Source organism: Microcebus murinus, chromosome 15 (genome assembly GCF_040939455.1).
Source record: "Microcebus murinus isolate Inina chromosome 15, M.murinus_Inina_mat1.0, whole genome shotgun sequence".
NCBI lineage: Eukaryota > Metazoa > Chordata > Mammalia > Primates > Cheirogaleidae > Microcebus > Microcebus murinus.
The window spans coordinates 77,541,085-77,557,024 of NC_134118.1; the positions used below are offsets into that span (position 1 = coordinate 77,541,085).

General features: G+C 63.8%; 4 non-coding genes across 4 annotated transcripts; all 4 read left to right on the forward strand.

Moving 5' to 3' along the window:
* The first annotated feature begins 3,172 nt into the window (after positions 1-3,172).
* On the forward strand, positions 3,173-3,291 carry LOC142876448 (5S ribosomal RNA). Its single transcript, XR_012923349.1, has one exon. It is a non-coding gene; the product is annotated as a 5S ribosomal RNA (ribosomal RNA).
* A 3,518-nt stretch (positions 3,292-6,809) lies between these two features.
* LOC142876449 (5S ribosomal RNA) lies at positions 6,810-6,928 on the forward strand. The gene has a single exon (XR_012923350.1). It is a non-coding gene; the product is annotated as a 5S ribosomal RNA (ribosomal RNA).
* Positions 6,929-10,452: 3,524 nt separating this feature from the next.
* LOC142876450 (5S ribosomal RNA) lies at positions 10,453-10,571 on the forward strand. The gene has a single exon (XR_012923351.1). It is a non-coding gene; the product is annotated as a 5S ribosomal RNA (ribosomal RNA).
* Positions 10,572-14,107: 3,536 nt separating this feature from the next.
* LOC142876451 (5S ribosomal RNA) lies at positions 14,108-14,226 on the forward strand. The gene has a single exon (XR_012923352.1). It is a non-coding gene; the product is annotated as a 5S ribosomal RNA (ribosomal RNA).
* Positions 14,227-15,940: the final 1,714 nt, after the last annotated feature.

Genomic DNA, 15,940 nt, shown 5'->3' on the forward strand with positions numbered 1-15,940 from the left:
CTACACGTAGGAATCTTTGGTGGTGGCACCTGATGTTGGGGGATCCGGAGTCGCACCCAGACCTGCTCCACAGGCCTCCTTTTACTTTTCTCTTCGGATTCATTATTTTTAAAAAGTGTCTCTTATCTCTATGATTGCATTTTCTTTTCTCTCTCTTTTCAAGCAGATGATGGGAGTCCAAGTATTAAGGTGACATGTGTTGCCCGTGCCCCCCTCCCCCCTGTGTTCTTATTCATTTACCTCTGATGTCGTTCCAGCGTATTGTGGGGGTACCAATGTTAAGGTCGGGTACGTTGCCCTCTCCCAGCCTCCCCCCTCGGGTCAGAGCCTCAAGTGCGCCCATGCCCCAGTCGGTGCGCACCCACCCCATTCCTAATGGAGGTGTATGCCCATCCCCTCCCCCCACCCGCCCGACACCCACCCGATGAAGGTGATTCCTCTGTGTCCACTTAGGTGTCCATCGGTTCGTACCCATTTGCTGGTGAGCGCGAGCACGTGGTGCTCGTGTGTCCATTCTTGGGCTACCTGGCTTACTGGAACAGGTTCCAGCTCTGGCCAGGAGAACCACGAGAGGTGCCCTCTCACCGCTGCTCCTCCTAGCTGAATAGCACTCCGTGGTGTCCACGCGCCACATTTCATTTACGCACTCGTGGGTCGATGGGCACTCGGGTCGCTTCCAGGTCTTTGCGATTGTGACTTGTGCCCTGACTCTAACCCTAACCCTTACCCAGCCCGTCTCCTCCTCGGCCCCTGCCTGACTGACTCCTTCCCGCCCGGCCTGTCACCTGTCACCGTCCTCTGCCCCTGCCTGACACGCTCCTCCCCGCCCGGGCCGTCACCGTCCTCGGCCCCTGCCTGACGGGGCTCCTCCGTCGCCTGGGCCTTCCAAGGGCTTGGTGTGGACGCTGGTTCCAGGACGCCCTCCCAGGAACCCGGTAGCAGGGCGGCCGCAGCGTCTCGCGCCACCCAACCGTCCGCCGGCCGGCGGCCGTCGCTAAGTGGCCTGCGGGGGACGTGCCCCCACTGTGGGGCGGGCGCCCAGCCTGGTGTCTTCTCCGAGGCCCCGTGGCTGCTTTCACCCCCCCCCGCAAGGGGAGAGCCGCGGAGGTGGGGACCGCCTCCTCGTGGGGACGTACACCCAGCTCTCCACGTCGGATTCCGGGGCTCTCTGTCCTGCCAGAAGGCCCAGCTGGCCTGCGGGTCCTTAGAGTGGCAAAAACATCCGAAAACTGAGATTGAGGGTCCGGTGGTTGTCTGCACTTTTGTGCTGGGCACCCCAGGGAGGCCCGGGGGCTGGCTGGACGACGCGGTCTGCTGGGCAGGGGGGGGGGTTTGGAGGAGCAACTGATGCCCTTTGCACTTTGGGTAGCAAGTGTCTGAGGTGTCTCTGAGCCCTGCGCCATGTCGGGGGTGGGGGGTGGGAGGTCGGTGGGGGTGGAGGAGCAGGAGGAGGAGGAGGAGGAGGTGGGAAGGGCCGTGGCCTGCAGTCGTCTTCCCGGGGTGGCTTCTTCCACAGGCTGCTTGGCCTGGGCTCCCTGCACCTGGGCCTTTGGAGGACTGGCCCTGTGCTTGCCAACGCTTCCCCTGCAGGGACCCAGAGCTGGGAGGTTGCATCTCTCAGCCCTGGGTCGGGCAGAGCCCCAGCGGGCCATGCCCACAACCTCTCTCAGCACGGGTCCCCCAGAAGGCTCCTTTGGGACCAGGATTCTCTTGCGGGTGACTCTTTAAGGTCTGGCCCCTGGATGGAGGGGCACCAGGAGTAGAGGAGCAGGAAGGGGAAGGGGGTGGCCATGCGAGGGGACACTTTCAGGCCAAGTCCCAGCTTCAGCCTGATCCTCCTGGGAACCCCGGGGTGTACGTCACACCTCCTGGTTGTCCCGCTCTGAGACAAGGAGCCGGGCTTCGCATTCCCCCAGCAGCCAGTCGTGGGCTGAGGACACCTGGGGCGTTGGGAACTCCCTGGCTTCTCCTTGGCTTAACATCTGGAGCTGCTTGTGAATCGTGCCGCCACACACACACCCGAGTGCAGGTGTCTTCTGCACAGACTGCGGGCCTCGCTCTTCTGAATGCCGCTAGCTCGCCACCCACCCACGGGTGAACCTGGTCAGGGTACTTTCTCTCGGGGGCAGACTCTGATCCTGGCGGGCTACCGGTGTTTCTGTTTGCTCGTTTCTTTCTTCCATTTCGGGAAAGGCTTCCTTACTGGGTGTGGAAATCTCCTATGCCTTTCCTCGCCTATTCTGTCAGCTTTAAAATTCTCTTTCAGTTGCCACCCTCACAGATGGATTAGGAAACTCTTTCCGGTGCACTCATTAGTGAAATGACCTCAATGAAGCTGGAATCCAATATCTAATGGCCGATTTTTAGCGAGTCCACACGCCAGGGTGGTCGGGGTCCAATGCAGCCCCGGCCAGGCCCAGGCCCCGGCCCCTTGGACTGGGCCACAGGAGGACGCAGAGGAGGGTCCCGGCCCCCCCGGTCGCGTTGCCGGCAGTTCTCCAAGGGCTTGGGCGTTTTCCAGAGGTAGGAGATGGAGGGGACTGATTTCTTCAGCGCCCCACAAACCACGCCACCCCACCCATGGGACACATCCCTAGAGAGAGAGAGAGACGCCCCATACACTCGCTCCCCTCCCCCATGCGCTGTGCCCCAGCCCGGGGCCCGGGGGAATAGGCGGCAGCCCACCCACAGGGTGGGGGGCCCAGCTGAAAGGGGTTGTCGGGGAGGGCGGCCCCTGCCTGGGGTCAAAGGGCGGGCGATCCGCGCGTGCGCAATCGGCGGCGGCGGCGGCGGCGGCGGCGGCGGCGGGGGCGGCCACGAGCTGGGGGTGGGGGGCGGGTAGGTGAAGGAGGCCAGGCGAGGAGAGGAAGGGGGCTGGAAGGTCTCCACCTTGGCGAGTCCAGCCGTGGAGGCGCATCTTGTGTGAGTGTGAGTGTGTGTGTGTGTGTGTGTGTGTGTATAGAGAGACAGCCCCCCACCCCGGCCCACCGCTCCCTGCCCGCCCCGCCCCGCCTGTCACCCCCGTCCCTCGGAGCCCGCCGGACCCGGCCGGTGAACTCAACAGGCCCGGCCCGGCGCGGGTCAGCGCCGGTGCGGGGCCTGGGGCGGGAGGAGGCGGCGGGGAAGCGCAGAGAGGCTCGGCTTCTTGAGCGGGGCAGGGGCGCCCTCCGCCGTCTAGGGCCACACCACCCTGAACGCGCCCGACCTCGTCTGGTCTCGGAAGCTAAGCAGGGTCGGGCCTGGTTAGTACTTGGATGGGAGACCGCCTGGGAATACCGGGTGCCGTAGGCTTCTTCTTTTTTTTTTTTTTTGTTTTGCCTCTTGTTCTGTCCCCTCTCTGGGAGCGAGGCGGCGGCCCGGGGTGGGGGTCACCCCCACCCTCAGCGCCCGCCGCGGTGCCTGGCGCCCCAGCCCGCACCGTGGGGCCTCCTCTTGTCCCAAGCCGCGACACCGCCGTCACGCGGCAGCATGCGTGGCTTCTGGACTGTCAGGTCTCAGACCAAAGGTCTGCTCTGTGGGAACCGACACGCTGGAGGAAACCTTGAGAGTCTGAGAGGGGAGGGAGTTCCAGAAGAAGGCCAGGATGTCATTTGGAGGGAGTATGTGACCAGAACTCGTCCCGTTGCTTTTGGGGTTCTATGGGCTACACGTAGGAATCTTTGGTGGTGGCACCTGATGTTGGGGGATCCGGAGTCGCACCCAGACCTGCTCCACAGGCCTCCTTTTACTTTTCTCTTCGGATTCATTATTTTTAAAAAGTGTCTCTTATCTCTATGATTGCATTTTCTTTTCTCTCTCTTTTCAAGCAGATGATGGGAGTCCAAGTATTAAGGTGACATGTGTTGCCCGTGCCCCCCTCCCCCCTGTGTTCTTATTCATTTACCTCTGATGTCGTTCCAGCGTATTGTGGGGGTACCAATGTTAAGGTCGGGTACGTTGCCCTCTCCCAGCCTCCCCCCTCGGGTCAGAGCCTCAAGTGCGCCCATGCCCCAGTCGGTGCGCACCCACCCCATTCCTAATGGAGGTGTATGCCCATCCCCTCCCCCCACCCGCCCGACACCCACCCGATGAAGGTGATTCCTCTGTGTCCACTTAGGTGTCCATCGGTTCGTACCCATTTGCTGGTGAGCGCGAGCACGTGGTGCTCGTGTGTCCATTCTTGGGCTACCTGGCTTACTGGAACGGGTTCCAGCTCTGGCCAGGAGAACCACGAGAGGTGCCCTCTCACCGCTGCTCCTCCTAGCTGAATAGCACTCCGTGGTGTCCACGCGCCACATTTCATTTACGCACTCGTGGGTCGATGGGCACTCGGGTCGCTTCCAGGTCTTTGCGATTGTGACTTGTGCCCTGACTCTAACCCTAACCCTTACCCAGCCCGTCTCCTCCTCGGCCCCTGCCTGACTGACTCCTTCCCGCCCGGCCTGTCACCTGTCACCGTCCTCTGCCCCTGCCTGACACGCTCCTCCCCGCCCGGGCCGTCACCGTCCTCGGCCCCTGCCTGACGGGGCTCCTCCGTCGCCTGGGCCTTCCAAGGGCTTGGTGTGGACGCTGGTTCCAGGACGCCCTCCCAGGAACCCGGTAGCAGGGCGGCCGCAGCGTCTCGCGCCACCCAACCGTCCGCCGGCCGGCGGCCGTCGCTAAGTGGCCTGCGGGGGACGTGCCCCCACTGTGGGGCGGGCGCCCAGCCTGGTGTCTTCTCCGAGGCCCCGTGGCTGCTTTCACCCCCCCCCGCAAGGGGAGAGCCGCGGAGGTGGGGACCGCCTCCTCGTGGGGACGTACACCCAGCTCTCCACGTCGGATTCCGGGGCTCTCTGTCCTGCCAGAAGGCCCAGCTGGCCTGCGGGTCCTTAGAGTGGCAAAAACATCCGAAAACTGAGATTGAGGGTCCGGTGGTTGTCTGCACTTTTGTGCTGGGCACCCCAGGGAGGCCCGGGGGCTGGCTGGACGACGCGGTCTGCTGGGCAGGGGGGGGGGTTTGGAGGAGCAACTGATGCCCTTTGCACTTTGGGTAGCAAGTGTCTGAGGTGTCTCTGAGCCCTGCGCCATGTCGGGGGTGGGGGGTGGGAGGTCGGTGGGGGTGGAGGAGCAGGAGGAGGAGGAGGAGGAGGTGGGAAGGGCCGTGGCCTGCAGTCGTCTTCCCGGGGTGGCTTCTTCCACAGGCTGCTTGGCCTGGGCTCCCTGCACCTGGGCCTTTGGAGGACTGGCCCTGTGCTTGCCAACGCTTCCCCTGCAGGGACCCAGAGCTGGGAGGTTGCATCTCTCAGCCCTGGGTCGGGCAGAGCCCCAGCGGGCCATGCCCACAACCTCTCTCAGCACGGGTCCCCCAGAAGGCTCCTTTGGGACCAGGATTCTCTTGCGGGTGACTCTTTAAGGTCTGGCCCCTGGATGGAGGGGCACCAGGAGTAGAGGAGCAGGAAGGGGAAGGGGGTGGCCATGCGAGGGGACACTTTCAGGCCAAGTCCCAGCTTCAGCCTGATCCTCCTGGGAACCCCGGGGTGTACGTCACACCTCCTGGTTGTCCCGCTCTGAGACAAGGAGCCGGGCTTCGCATTCCCCCAGCAGCCAGTCGTGGGCTGAGGACACCTGGGGCGTTGGGAACTCCCTGGCTTCTCCTTGGCTTAACATCTGGAGCTGCTTGTGAATCGTGCCGCCACACACACACCCGAGTGCAGGTGTCTTCTGCACAGACTGCGGGCCTCGCTCTTCTGAATGCCGCTAGCTCGCCACCCACCCACGGGTGAACCTGGTCAGGGTACTTTCTCTCGGGGGCAGACTCTGATCCTGGCGGGCTACCGGTGTTTCTGTTTGCTCGTTTCTTTCTTCCATTTCGGGAAAGGCTTCCTTACTGGGTGTGGAAATCTCCTATGCCTTTCCTCGCCTATTCTGTCAGCTTTAAAATTCTCTTTCAGTTGCCACCCTCACAGATGGATTAGGAAACTCTTTCCGGTGCACTCATTAGTGAAATGACCTCAATGAAGCTGGAATCCAATATCTAATGGCCGATTTTTAGCGAGTCCACACGCCAGGGTGGTCGGGGTCCAATGCAGCCCCGGCCAGGCCCAGGCCCCGGCCCCTTGGACTGGGCCACAGGAGGACACAGAGGAGGGTCCCGGCCCCCCCGGTCGCGTTGCCGGCAGTTCTCCAAGGGCTTGGGCGTTTTCCAGAGGTAGGAGATGGAGGGGACTGATTTCTTCAGCGCCCCACAAACCACGCCACCCCACCCATGGGACACATCCCTAGAGAGAGAGAGAGACGCCCCATACACTCGCTCCCCTCCCCCATGCGCTGTGCCCCAGCCCGGGGCCCGGGGGAATAGGCGGCAGCCCACCCACAGGGTGGGGGGCCCAGCTGAAAGGGGTTGTCGGGGAGGGCGGCCCCTGCCTGGGGTCAAAGGGCGGGCGATCCGCGCGTGCGCAATCGGCGGCGGCGGCGGCGGCGGCGGCGGCGGCGGCCACGAGCTGGGGGTGGGGGGCGGGTAGGTGAAGGAGGCCAGGCGAGGAGAGGAAGGGGGCTGGAAGGTCTCCACCTTGGCGAGTCCAGCCGTGGAGGCGCATCTTGTGTGAGTGTGAGTGTGTGTGTGTGTGTGTGTGTGTGTATAGAGAGACAGCCCCCCACCCCGGCCCACCGCTCCCTGCCCGCCCCGCCCCGCCTGTCACCCCCGTCCCTCGGAGCCCGCCGGACCCGGCCGGTGAACTCAACAGGCCCGGCCCGGCGCGGGTCAGCGCCGGTGCGGGGCCTGGGGCGGGAGGAGGCGGCGGGGAAGCGCAGAGAGGCTCGGCTTCTTGAGCGGGGCAGGGGCGCCCTCCGCCGTCTAGGGCCACACCACCCTGAACGCGCCCGACCTCGTCTGGTCTCGGAAGCTAAGCAGGGTCGGGCCTGGTTAGTACTTGGATGGGAGACCGCCTGGGAATACCGGGTGCCGTAGGCTTCTTCTTTTTTTTTTTTTTTGTTTTGCCTCTTGTTCTGTCCCCTCTCTGGGAGCGAGGCGGCGGCCCGGGGTGGGGGTCACCCCCACCCTCAGCGCCCGCCGCGGTGCCTGGCGCCCCAGCCCGCACCGTGGGGCCTCCTCTTGTCCCAAGCCGCGACACCGCCGTCACGCGGCAGCATGCGTGGCTTCTGGACTGTCAGGTCTCAGACCAAAGGTCTGCTCTGTGGGAACCGACACGCTGGAGGAAACCTTGAGAGTCTGAGAGGGGAGGGAGTTCCAGAAGAAGGCCAGGATGTCATTTGGAGGGAGTATGTGACCAGAACTCGTCCCGTTGCTTTTGGGGTTCTATGGGCTACACGTAGGAATCTTTGGTGGTGGCACCTGATGTTGGGGGATCCGGAGTCGCACCCAGACCTGCTCCACAGGCCTCCTTTTACTTTTCTCTTCGGATTCATTATTTTTAAAAAGTGTCTCTTATCTCTATGATTGCATTTTCTTTTCTCTCTCTTTTCAAGCAGATGATGGGAGTCCAAGTATTAAGGTGACATGTGTTGCCCGTGCCCCCCTCCCCCCTGTGTTCTTATTCATTTACCTCTGATGTCGTTCCAGCGTATTGTGGGGGTACCAATGTTAAGGTCGGGTACGTTGCCCTCTCCCAGCCTCCCCCCTCGGGTCAGAGCCTCAAGTGCGCCCATGCCCCAGTCGGTGCGCACCCACCCCATTCCTAATGGAGGTGTATGCCCATCCCCTCCCCCCACCCGCCCGACACCCACCCGATGAAGGTGATTCCTCTGTGTCCACTTAGGTGTCCATCGGTTCGTACCCATTTGCTGGTGAGCGCGAGCACGTGGTGCTCGTGTGTCCATTCTTGGGCTACCTGGCTTACTGGAACAGGTTCCAGCTCTGGCCAGGAGAACCACGAGAGGTGCCCTCTCACCGCTGCTCCTCCTAGCTGAATAGCACTCCGTGGTGTCCACGCGCCACATTTCATTTACGCACTCGTGGGTCGATGGGCACTCGGGTCGCTTCCAGGTCTTTGCGATTGTGACTTGTGCCCTGACTCTAACCCTAACCCTTACCCAGCCCGTCTCCTCCTCGGCCCCTGCCTGACTGACTCCTTCCCGCCCGGCCTGTCACCTGTCACCGTCCTCTGCCCCTGCCTGACACGCTCCTCCCCGCCCGGGCCGTCACCGTCCTCGGCCCCTGCCTGACGGGGCTCCTCCGTCGCCTGGGCCTTCCAAGGGCTTGGTGTGGACGCTGGTTCCAGGACGCCCTCCCAGGAACCCGGTAGCAGGGCGGCCGCAGCGTCTCGCGCCACCCAACCGTCCGCCGGCCGGCGGCCGTCGCTAAGTGGCCTGCGGGGGACGTGCCCCCACTGTGGGGCGGGCGCCCAGCCTGGTGTCTTCTCCGAGGCCCCGTGGCTGCTTTCACCCCCCCCCGCAAGGGGAGAGCCGCGGAGGTGGGGACCGCCTCCTCGTGGGGACGTACACCCAGCTCTCCACGTCGGATTCCGGGGCTCTCTGTCCTGCCAGAAGGCCCAGCTGGCCTGCGGGTCCTTAGAGTGGCAAAAACATCCGAAAACTGAGATTGAGGGTCCGGTGGTTGTCTGCACTTTTGTGCTGGGCACCCCAGGGAGGCCCGGGGGCTGGCTGGACGACGCGGTCTGCTGGGCAGGGGGGGGGGTTTGGAGGAGCAACTGATGCCCTTTGCACTTTGGGTAGCAAGTGTCTGAGGTGTCTCTGAGCCCTGCGCCATGTCGGGGGTGGGGGGTGGGAGGTCGGTGGGGGTGGAGGAGCAGGAGGAGGAGGAGGAGGAGGTGGGAAGGGCCGTGGCCTGCAGTCGTCTTCCCGGGGTGGCTTCTTCCACAGGCTGCTTGGCCTGGGCTCCCTGCACCTGGGCCTTTGGAGGACTGGCCCTGTGCTTGCCAACGCTTCCCCTGCAGGGACCCAGAGCTGGGAGGTTGCATCTCTCAGCCCTGGGTCGGGCAGAGCCCCAGCGGGCCATGCCCACAACCTCTCTCAGCACGGGTCCCCCAGAAGGCTCCTTTGGGACCAGGATTCTCTTGCGGGTGACTCTTTAAGGTCTGGCCCCTGGATGGAGGGGCACCAGGAGTAGAGGAGCAGGAAGGGGAAGGGGGTGGCCATGCGAGGGGACACTTTCAGGCCAAGTCCCAGCTTCAGCCTGATCCTCCTGGGAACCCCGGGGTGTACGTCACACCTCCTGGTTGTCCCGCTCTGAGACAAGGAGCCGGGCTTCGCATTCCCCCAGCAGCCAGTCGTGGGCTGAGGACACCTGGGGCGTTGGGAACTCCCTGGCTTCTCCTTGGCTTAACATCTGGAGCTGCTTGTGAATCGTGCCGCCACACACACACCCGAGTGCAGGTGTCTTCTGCACAGACTGCGGGCCTCGCTCTTCTGAATGCCGCTAGCTCGCCACCCACCCACGGGTGAACCTGGTCAGGGTACTTTCTCTCGGGGGCAGACTCTGATCCTGGCGGGCTACCGGTGTTTCTGTTTGCTCGTTTCTTTCTTCCATTTCGGGAAAGGCTTCCTTACTGGGTGTGGAAATCTCCTATGCCTTTCCTCGCCTATTCTGTCAGCTTTAAAATTCTCTTTCAGTTGCCACCCTCACAGATGGATTAGGAAACTCTTTCCGGTGCACTCATTAGTGAAATGACCTCAATGAAGCTGGAATCCAATATCTAATGGCCGATTTTTAGCGAGTCCACACGCCAGGGTGGTCGGGGTCCAATGCAGCCCCGGCCAGGCCCAGGCCCCGGCCCCTTGGACTGGGCCACAGGAGGACGCAGAGGAGGGTCCCGGCCCCCCCGGTCGCGTTGCCGGCAGTTCTCCAAGGGCTTGGGCGTTTTCCAGAGGTAGGAGATGGAGGGGACTGATTTCTTCAGCGCCCCACAAACCACGCCACCCCACCCATGGGACACATCCCTAGAGAGAGAGAGAGACGCCCCATACACTCGCTCCCCTCCCCCATGCGCTGTGCCCCAGCCCGGGGCCCGGGGGAATAGGCGGCAGCCCACCCACAGGGTGGGGGGCCCAGCTGAAAGGGGTTGTCGGGGAGGGCGGCCCCTGCCTGGGGTCAAAGGGCGGGCGATCCGCGCGTGCGCAATCGGCGGCGGCGGCGGCGGCGGCGGCGGCGGCGGGGGCGGCCACGAGCTGGGGGTGGGGGGCGGGTAGGTGAAGGAGGCCAGGCGAGGAGAGGAAGGGGGCTGGAAGGTCTCCACCTTGGCGAGTCCAGCCGTGGAGGCGCATCTTGTGTGAGTGTGAGTGTGTGTGTGTGTGTGTGTGTGTGTATAGAGAGACAGCCCCCCACCCCGGCCCACCGCTCCCTGCCCGCCCCGCCCCGCCTGTCACCCCCGTCCCTCGGAGCCCGCCGGACCCGGCCGGTGAACTCAACAGGCCCGGCCCGGCGCGGGTCAGCGCCGGTGCGGGGCCTGGGGCGGGAGGAGGCGGCGGGGAAGCGCAGAGAGGCTCGGCTTCTTGAGCGGGGCAGGGGCGCCCTCCGCCGTCTAGGGCCACACCACCCTGAACGCGCCCGACCTCGTCTGGTCTCGGAAGCTAAGCAGGGTCGGGCCTGGTTAGTACTTGGATGGGAGACCGCCTGGGAATACCGGGTGCCGTAGGCTTCTTCTTTTTTTTTTTTTTTGTTTTGCCTCTTGTTCTGTCCCCTCTCTGGGAGCGAGGCGGCGGCCCGGGGTGGGGGTCACCCCCACCCTCAGCGCCCGCCGCGGTGCCTGGCGCCCCAGCCCGCACCGTGGGGCCTCCTCTTGTCCCAAGCCGCGACACCGCCGTCACGCGGCAGCATGCGTGGCTTCTGGACTGTCAGGTCTCAGACCAAAGGTCTGCTCTGTGGGAACCGACACGCTGGAGGAAACCTTGAGAGTCTGAGAGGGGAGGGAGTTCCAGAAGAAGGCCAGGATGTCATTTGGAGGGAGTATGTGACCAGAACTCGTCCCGTTGCTTTTGGGGTTCTATGGGCTACACGTAGGAATCTTTGGTGGTGGCACCTGATGTTGGGGGATCCGGAGTCGCACCCAGACCTGCTCCACAGGCCTCCTTTTACTTTTCTCTTCGGATTCATTATTTTTAAAAAGTGTCTCTTATCTCTATGATTGCATTTTCTTTTCTCTCTCTTTTCAAGCAGATGATGGGAGTCCAAGTATTAAGGTGACATGTGTTGCCCGTGCCCCCCTCCCCCCTGTGTTCTTATTCATTTACCTCTGATGTCGTTCCAGCGTATTGTGGGGGTACCAATGTTAAGGTCGGGTACGTTGCCCTCTCCCAGCCTCCCCCCTCGGGTCAGAGCCTCAAGTGCGCCCATGCCCCAGTCGGTGCGCACCCACCCCATTCCTAATGGAGGTGTATGCCCATCCCCTCCCCCCACCCGCCCGACACCCACCCGATGAAGGTGATTCCTCTGTGTCCACTTAGGTGTCCATCGGTTCGTACCCATTTGCTGGTGAGCGCGAGCACGTGGTGCTCGTGTGTCCATTCTTGGGCTACCTGGCTTACTGGAACGGGTTCCAGCTCTGGCCAGGAGAACCACGAGAGGTGCCCTCTCACCGCTGCTCCTCCTAGCTGAATAGCACTCCGTGGTGTCCACGCGCCACATTTCATTTACGCACTCGTGGGTCGATGGGCACTCGGGTCGCTTCCAGGTCTTTGCGATTGTGACTTGTGCCCTGACTCTAACCCTAACCCTTACCCAGCCCGTCTCCTCCTCGGCCCCTGCCTGACTGACTCCTTCCCGCCCGGCCTGTCACCTGTCACCGTCCTCTGCCCCTGCCTGACACGCTCCTCCCCGCCCGGGCCGTCACCGTCCTCGGCCCCTGCCTGACGGGGCTCCTCCGTCGCCTGGGCCTTCCAAGGGCTTGGTGTGGACGCTGGTTCCAGGACGCCCTCCCAGGAACCCGGTAGCAGGGCGGCCGCAGCGTCTCGCGCCACCCAACCGTCCGCCGGCCGGCGGCCGTCGCTAAGTGGCCTGCGGGGGACGTGCCCCCACTGTGGGGCGGGCGCCCAGCCTGGTGTCTTCTCCGAGGCCCCGTGGCTGCTTTCACCCCCCCCCGCAAGGGGAGAGCCGCGGAGGTGGGGACCGCCTCCTCGTGGGGACGTACACCCAGCTCTCCACGTCGGATTCCGGGGCTCTCTGTCCTGCCAGAAGGCCCAGCTGGCCTGCGGGTCCTTAGAGTGGCAAAAACATCCGAAAACTGAGATTGAGGGTCCGGTGGTTGTCTGCACTTTTGTGCTGGGCACCCCAGGGAGGCCCGGGGGCTGGCTGGACGACGCGGTCTGCTGGGCAGGGGGGGGGGTTTGGAGGAGCAACTGATGCCCTTTGCACTTTGGGTAGCAAGTGTCTGAGGTGTCTCTGAGCCCTGCGCCATGTCGGGGGTGGGGGGTGGGAGGTCGGTGGGGGTGGAGGAGCAGGAGGAGGAGGAGGAGGAGGTGGGAAGGGCCGTGGCCTGCAGTCGTCTTCCCGGGGTGGCTTCTTCCACAGGCTGCTTGGCCTGGGCTCCCTGCACCTGGGCCTTTGGAGGACTGGCCCTGTGCTTGCCAACGCTTCCCCTGCAGGGACCCAGAGCTGGGAGGTTGCATCTCTCAGCCCTGGGTCGGGCAGAGCCCCAGCGGGCCATGCCCACAACCTCTCTCAGCACGGGTCCCCCAGAAGGCTCCTTTGGGACCAGGATTCTCTTGCGGGTGACTCTTTAAGGTCTGGCCCCTGGATGGAGGGGCACCAGGAGTAGAGGAGCAGGAAGGGGAAGGGGGTGGCCATGCGAGGGGACACTTTCAGGCCAAGTCCCAGCTTCAGCCTGATCCTCCTGGGAACCCCGGGGTGTACGTCACACCTCCTGGTTGTCCCGCTCTGAGACAAGGAGCCGGGCTTCGCATTCCCCCAGCAGCCAGTCGTGGGCTGAGGACACCTGGGGCGTTGGGAACTCCCTGGCTTCTCCTTGGCTTAACATCTGGAGCTGCTTGTGAATCGTGCCGCCACACACACACCCGAGTGCAGGTGTCTTCTGCACAGACTGCGGGCCTCGCTCTTCTGAATGCCGCTAGCTCGCCACCCACCCACGGGTGAACCTGGTCAGGGTACTTTCTCTCGGGGGCAGACTCTGATCCTGGCGGGCTACCGGTGTTTCTGTTTGCTCGTTTCTTTCTTCCATTTCGGGAAAGGCTTCCTTACTGGGTGTGGAAATCTCCTATGCCTTTCCTCGCCTATTCTGTCAGCTTTAAAATTCTCTTTCAGTTGCCACCCTCACAGATGGATTAGGAAACTCTTTCCGGTGCACTCATTAGTGAAATGACCTCAATGAAGCTGGAATCCAATATCTAATGGCCGATTTTTAGCGAGTCCACACGCCAGGGTGGTCGGGGTCCAATGCAGCCCCGGCCAGGCCCAGGCCCCGGCCCCTTGGACTGGGCCACAGGAGGACACAGAGGAGGGTCCCGGCCCCCCCGGTCGCGTTGCCGGCAGTTCTCCAAGGGCTTGGGCGTTTTCCAGAGGTAGGAGATGGAGGGGACTGATTTCTTCAGCGCCCCACAAACCACGCCACCCCACCCATGGGACACATCCCTAGAGAGAGAGAGAGACGCCCCATACACTCGCTCCCCTCCCCCATGCGCTGTGCCCCAGCCCGGGGCCCGGGGGAATAGGCGGCAGCCCACCCACAGGGTGGGGGGCCCAGCTGAAAGGGGTTGTCGGGGAGGGCGGCCCCTGCCTGGGGTCAAAGGGCGGGCGATCCGCGCGTGCGCAATCGGCGGCGGCGGCGGCGGCGGCGGCGGCGGCGGCGGCGGCGGCGGGGGCGGCCACGAGCTGGGGGTGGGGGGCGGGTAGGTGAAGGAGGCCAGGCGAGGAGAGGAAGGGGGCTGGAAGGTCTCCACCTTGGCGAGTCCAGCCGTGGAGGCGCATCTTGTGTGAGTGTGAGTGTGTGTGTGTGTGTGTGTGTGTGTATAGAGAGACAGCCCCCCACCCCGGCCCACCGCTCCCTGCCCGCCCCGCCCCGCCTGTCACCCCCGTCCCTCGGAGCCCGCCGGACCCGGCCGGTGAACTCAACAGGCCCGGCCCGGCGCGGGTCAGCGCCGGTGCGGGGCCTGGGGCGGGAGGAGGCGGCGGGGAAGCGCAGAGAGGCTCGGCTTCTTGAGCGGGGCAGGGGCGCCCTCCGCCGTCTAGGGCCACACCACCCTGAACGCGCCCGACCTCGTCTGGTCTCGGAAGCTAAGCAGGGTCGGGCCTGGTTAGTACTTGGATGGGAGACCGCCTGGGAATACCGGGTGCCGTAGGCTTCTTCTTTTTTTTTTTTTTTGTTTTGCCTCTTGTTCTGTCCCCTCTCTGGGAGCGAGGCGGCGGCCCGGGGTGGGGGTCACCCCCACCCTCAGCGCCCGCCGCGGTGCCTGGCGCCCCAGCCCGCACCGTGGGGCCTCCTCTTGTCCCAAGCCGCGACACCGCCGTCACGCGGCAGCATGCGTGGCTTCTGGACTGTCAGGTCTCAGACCAAAGGTCTGCTCTGTGGGAACCGACACGCTGGAGGAAACCTTGAGAGTCTGAGAGGGGAGGGAGTTCCAGAAGAAGGCCAGGATGTCATTTGGAGGGAGTATGTGACCAGAACTCGTCCCGTTGCTTTTGGGGTTCTATGGGCTACACGTAGGAATCTTTGGTGGTGGCACCTGATGTTGGGGGATCCGGAGTCGCACCCAGACCTGCTCCACAGGCCTCCTTTTACTTTTCTCTTCGGATTCATTATTTTTAAAAAGTGTCTCTTATCTCTATGATTGCATTTTCTTTTCTCTCTCTTTTCAAGCAGATGATGGGAGTCCAAGTATTAAGGTGACATGTGTTGCCCGTGCCCCCCTCCCCCCTGTGTTCTTATTCATTTACCTCTGATGTCGTTCCAGCGTATTGTGGGGGTACCAATGTTAAGGTCGGGTACGTTGCCCTCTCCCAGCCTCCCCCCTCGGGTCAGAGCCTCAAGTGCGCCCATGCCCCAGTCGGTGCGCACCCACCCCATTCCTAATGGAGGTGTATGCCCATCCCCTCCCCCCACCCGCCCGACACCCACCCGATGAAGGTGATTCCTCTGTGTCCACTTAGGTGTCCATCGGTTCGTACCCATTTGCTGGTGAGCGCGGGCACGTGGTGCTCGTGTGTCCATTCTTGGGCTACCTGGCTTACTGGAACGGGTTCCAGCTCTGGCCAGGAGAACCACGAGAGGTGCCCTCTCACCGCTGCTCCTCCTAGCTGAATAGCACTCCGTGGTGTCCACGCGCCACATTTCATTTACGCACTCGTGGGTCGATGGGCACTCGGGTCGCTTCCAGGTCTTTGCGATTGTGACTTGTGCCCTGACTCTAACCCTAACCCTTACCCAGCCCGTCTCCTCCTCGGCCCCTGCCTGACTGACTCCTTCCCGCCCGGCCTGTCACCTGTCACCGTCCTCTGCCCCTGCCTGACACGCTCCTCCCCGCCCGGGCCGTCACCGTCCTCGGCCCCTGCCTGACGGGGCTCCTCCGTCGCCTGGGCCTTCCAAGGGCTTGGTGTGGACGCTGGTTCCAGGACGCCCTCCCAGGAACCCGGTAGCAGGGCGGCCGCAGCGTCTCGCGCCACCCAACCGTCCGCCGGCCGGCGGCCGTCGCTAAGTGGCCTGCGGGGGACGTGCCCCCACTGTGGGGCGGGCGCCCAGCCTGGTGTCTTCTCCGAGGCCCCGTGGCTGCTTTCCCCCCCCCCGCAAGGGGAGAGCCGCGGAGATGGGGACCGCCTCCTCGTGGGGACGTACACCCAGCTCTCCACGTCGGATTCCGGGGCTCTCTGTCCTGCCAGAAGGCCCAGCTGGCCTGCGGGTCCTTAGAGTGGCAAAAACATCCGAAAACTGAGATTGAGGGTCCGGTGGTTGTCTGCACTTTTGTGCTGGGCACCCCAGGGAGGCCCGGGGGCTGGCTGGACGACGCGGTCTGCTGGGCAGGGGGGGGGTTTGGAGGAGCAACTGATGCCCTTTGCACTTTG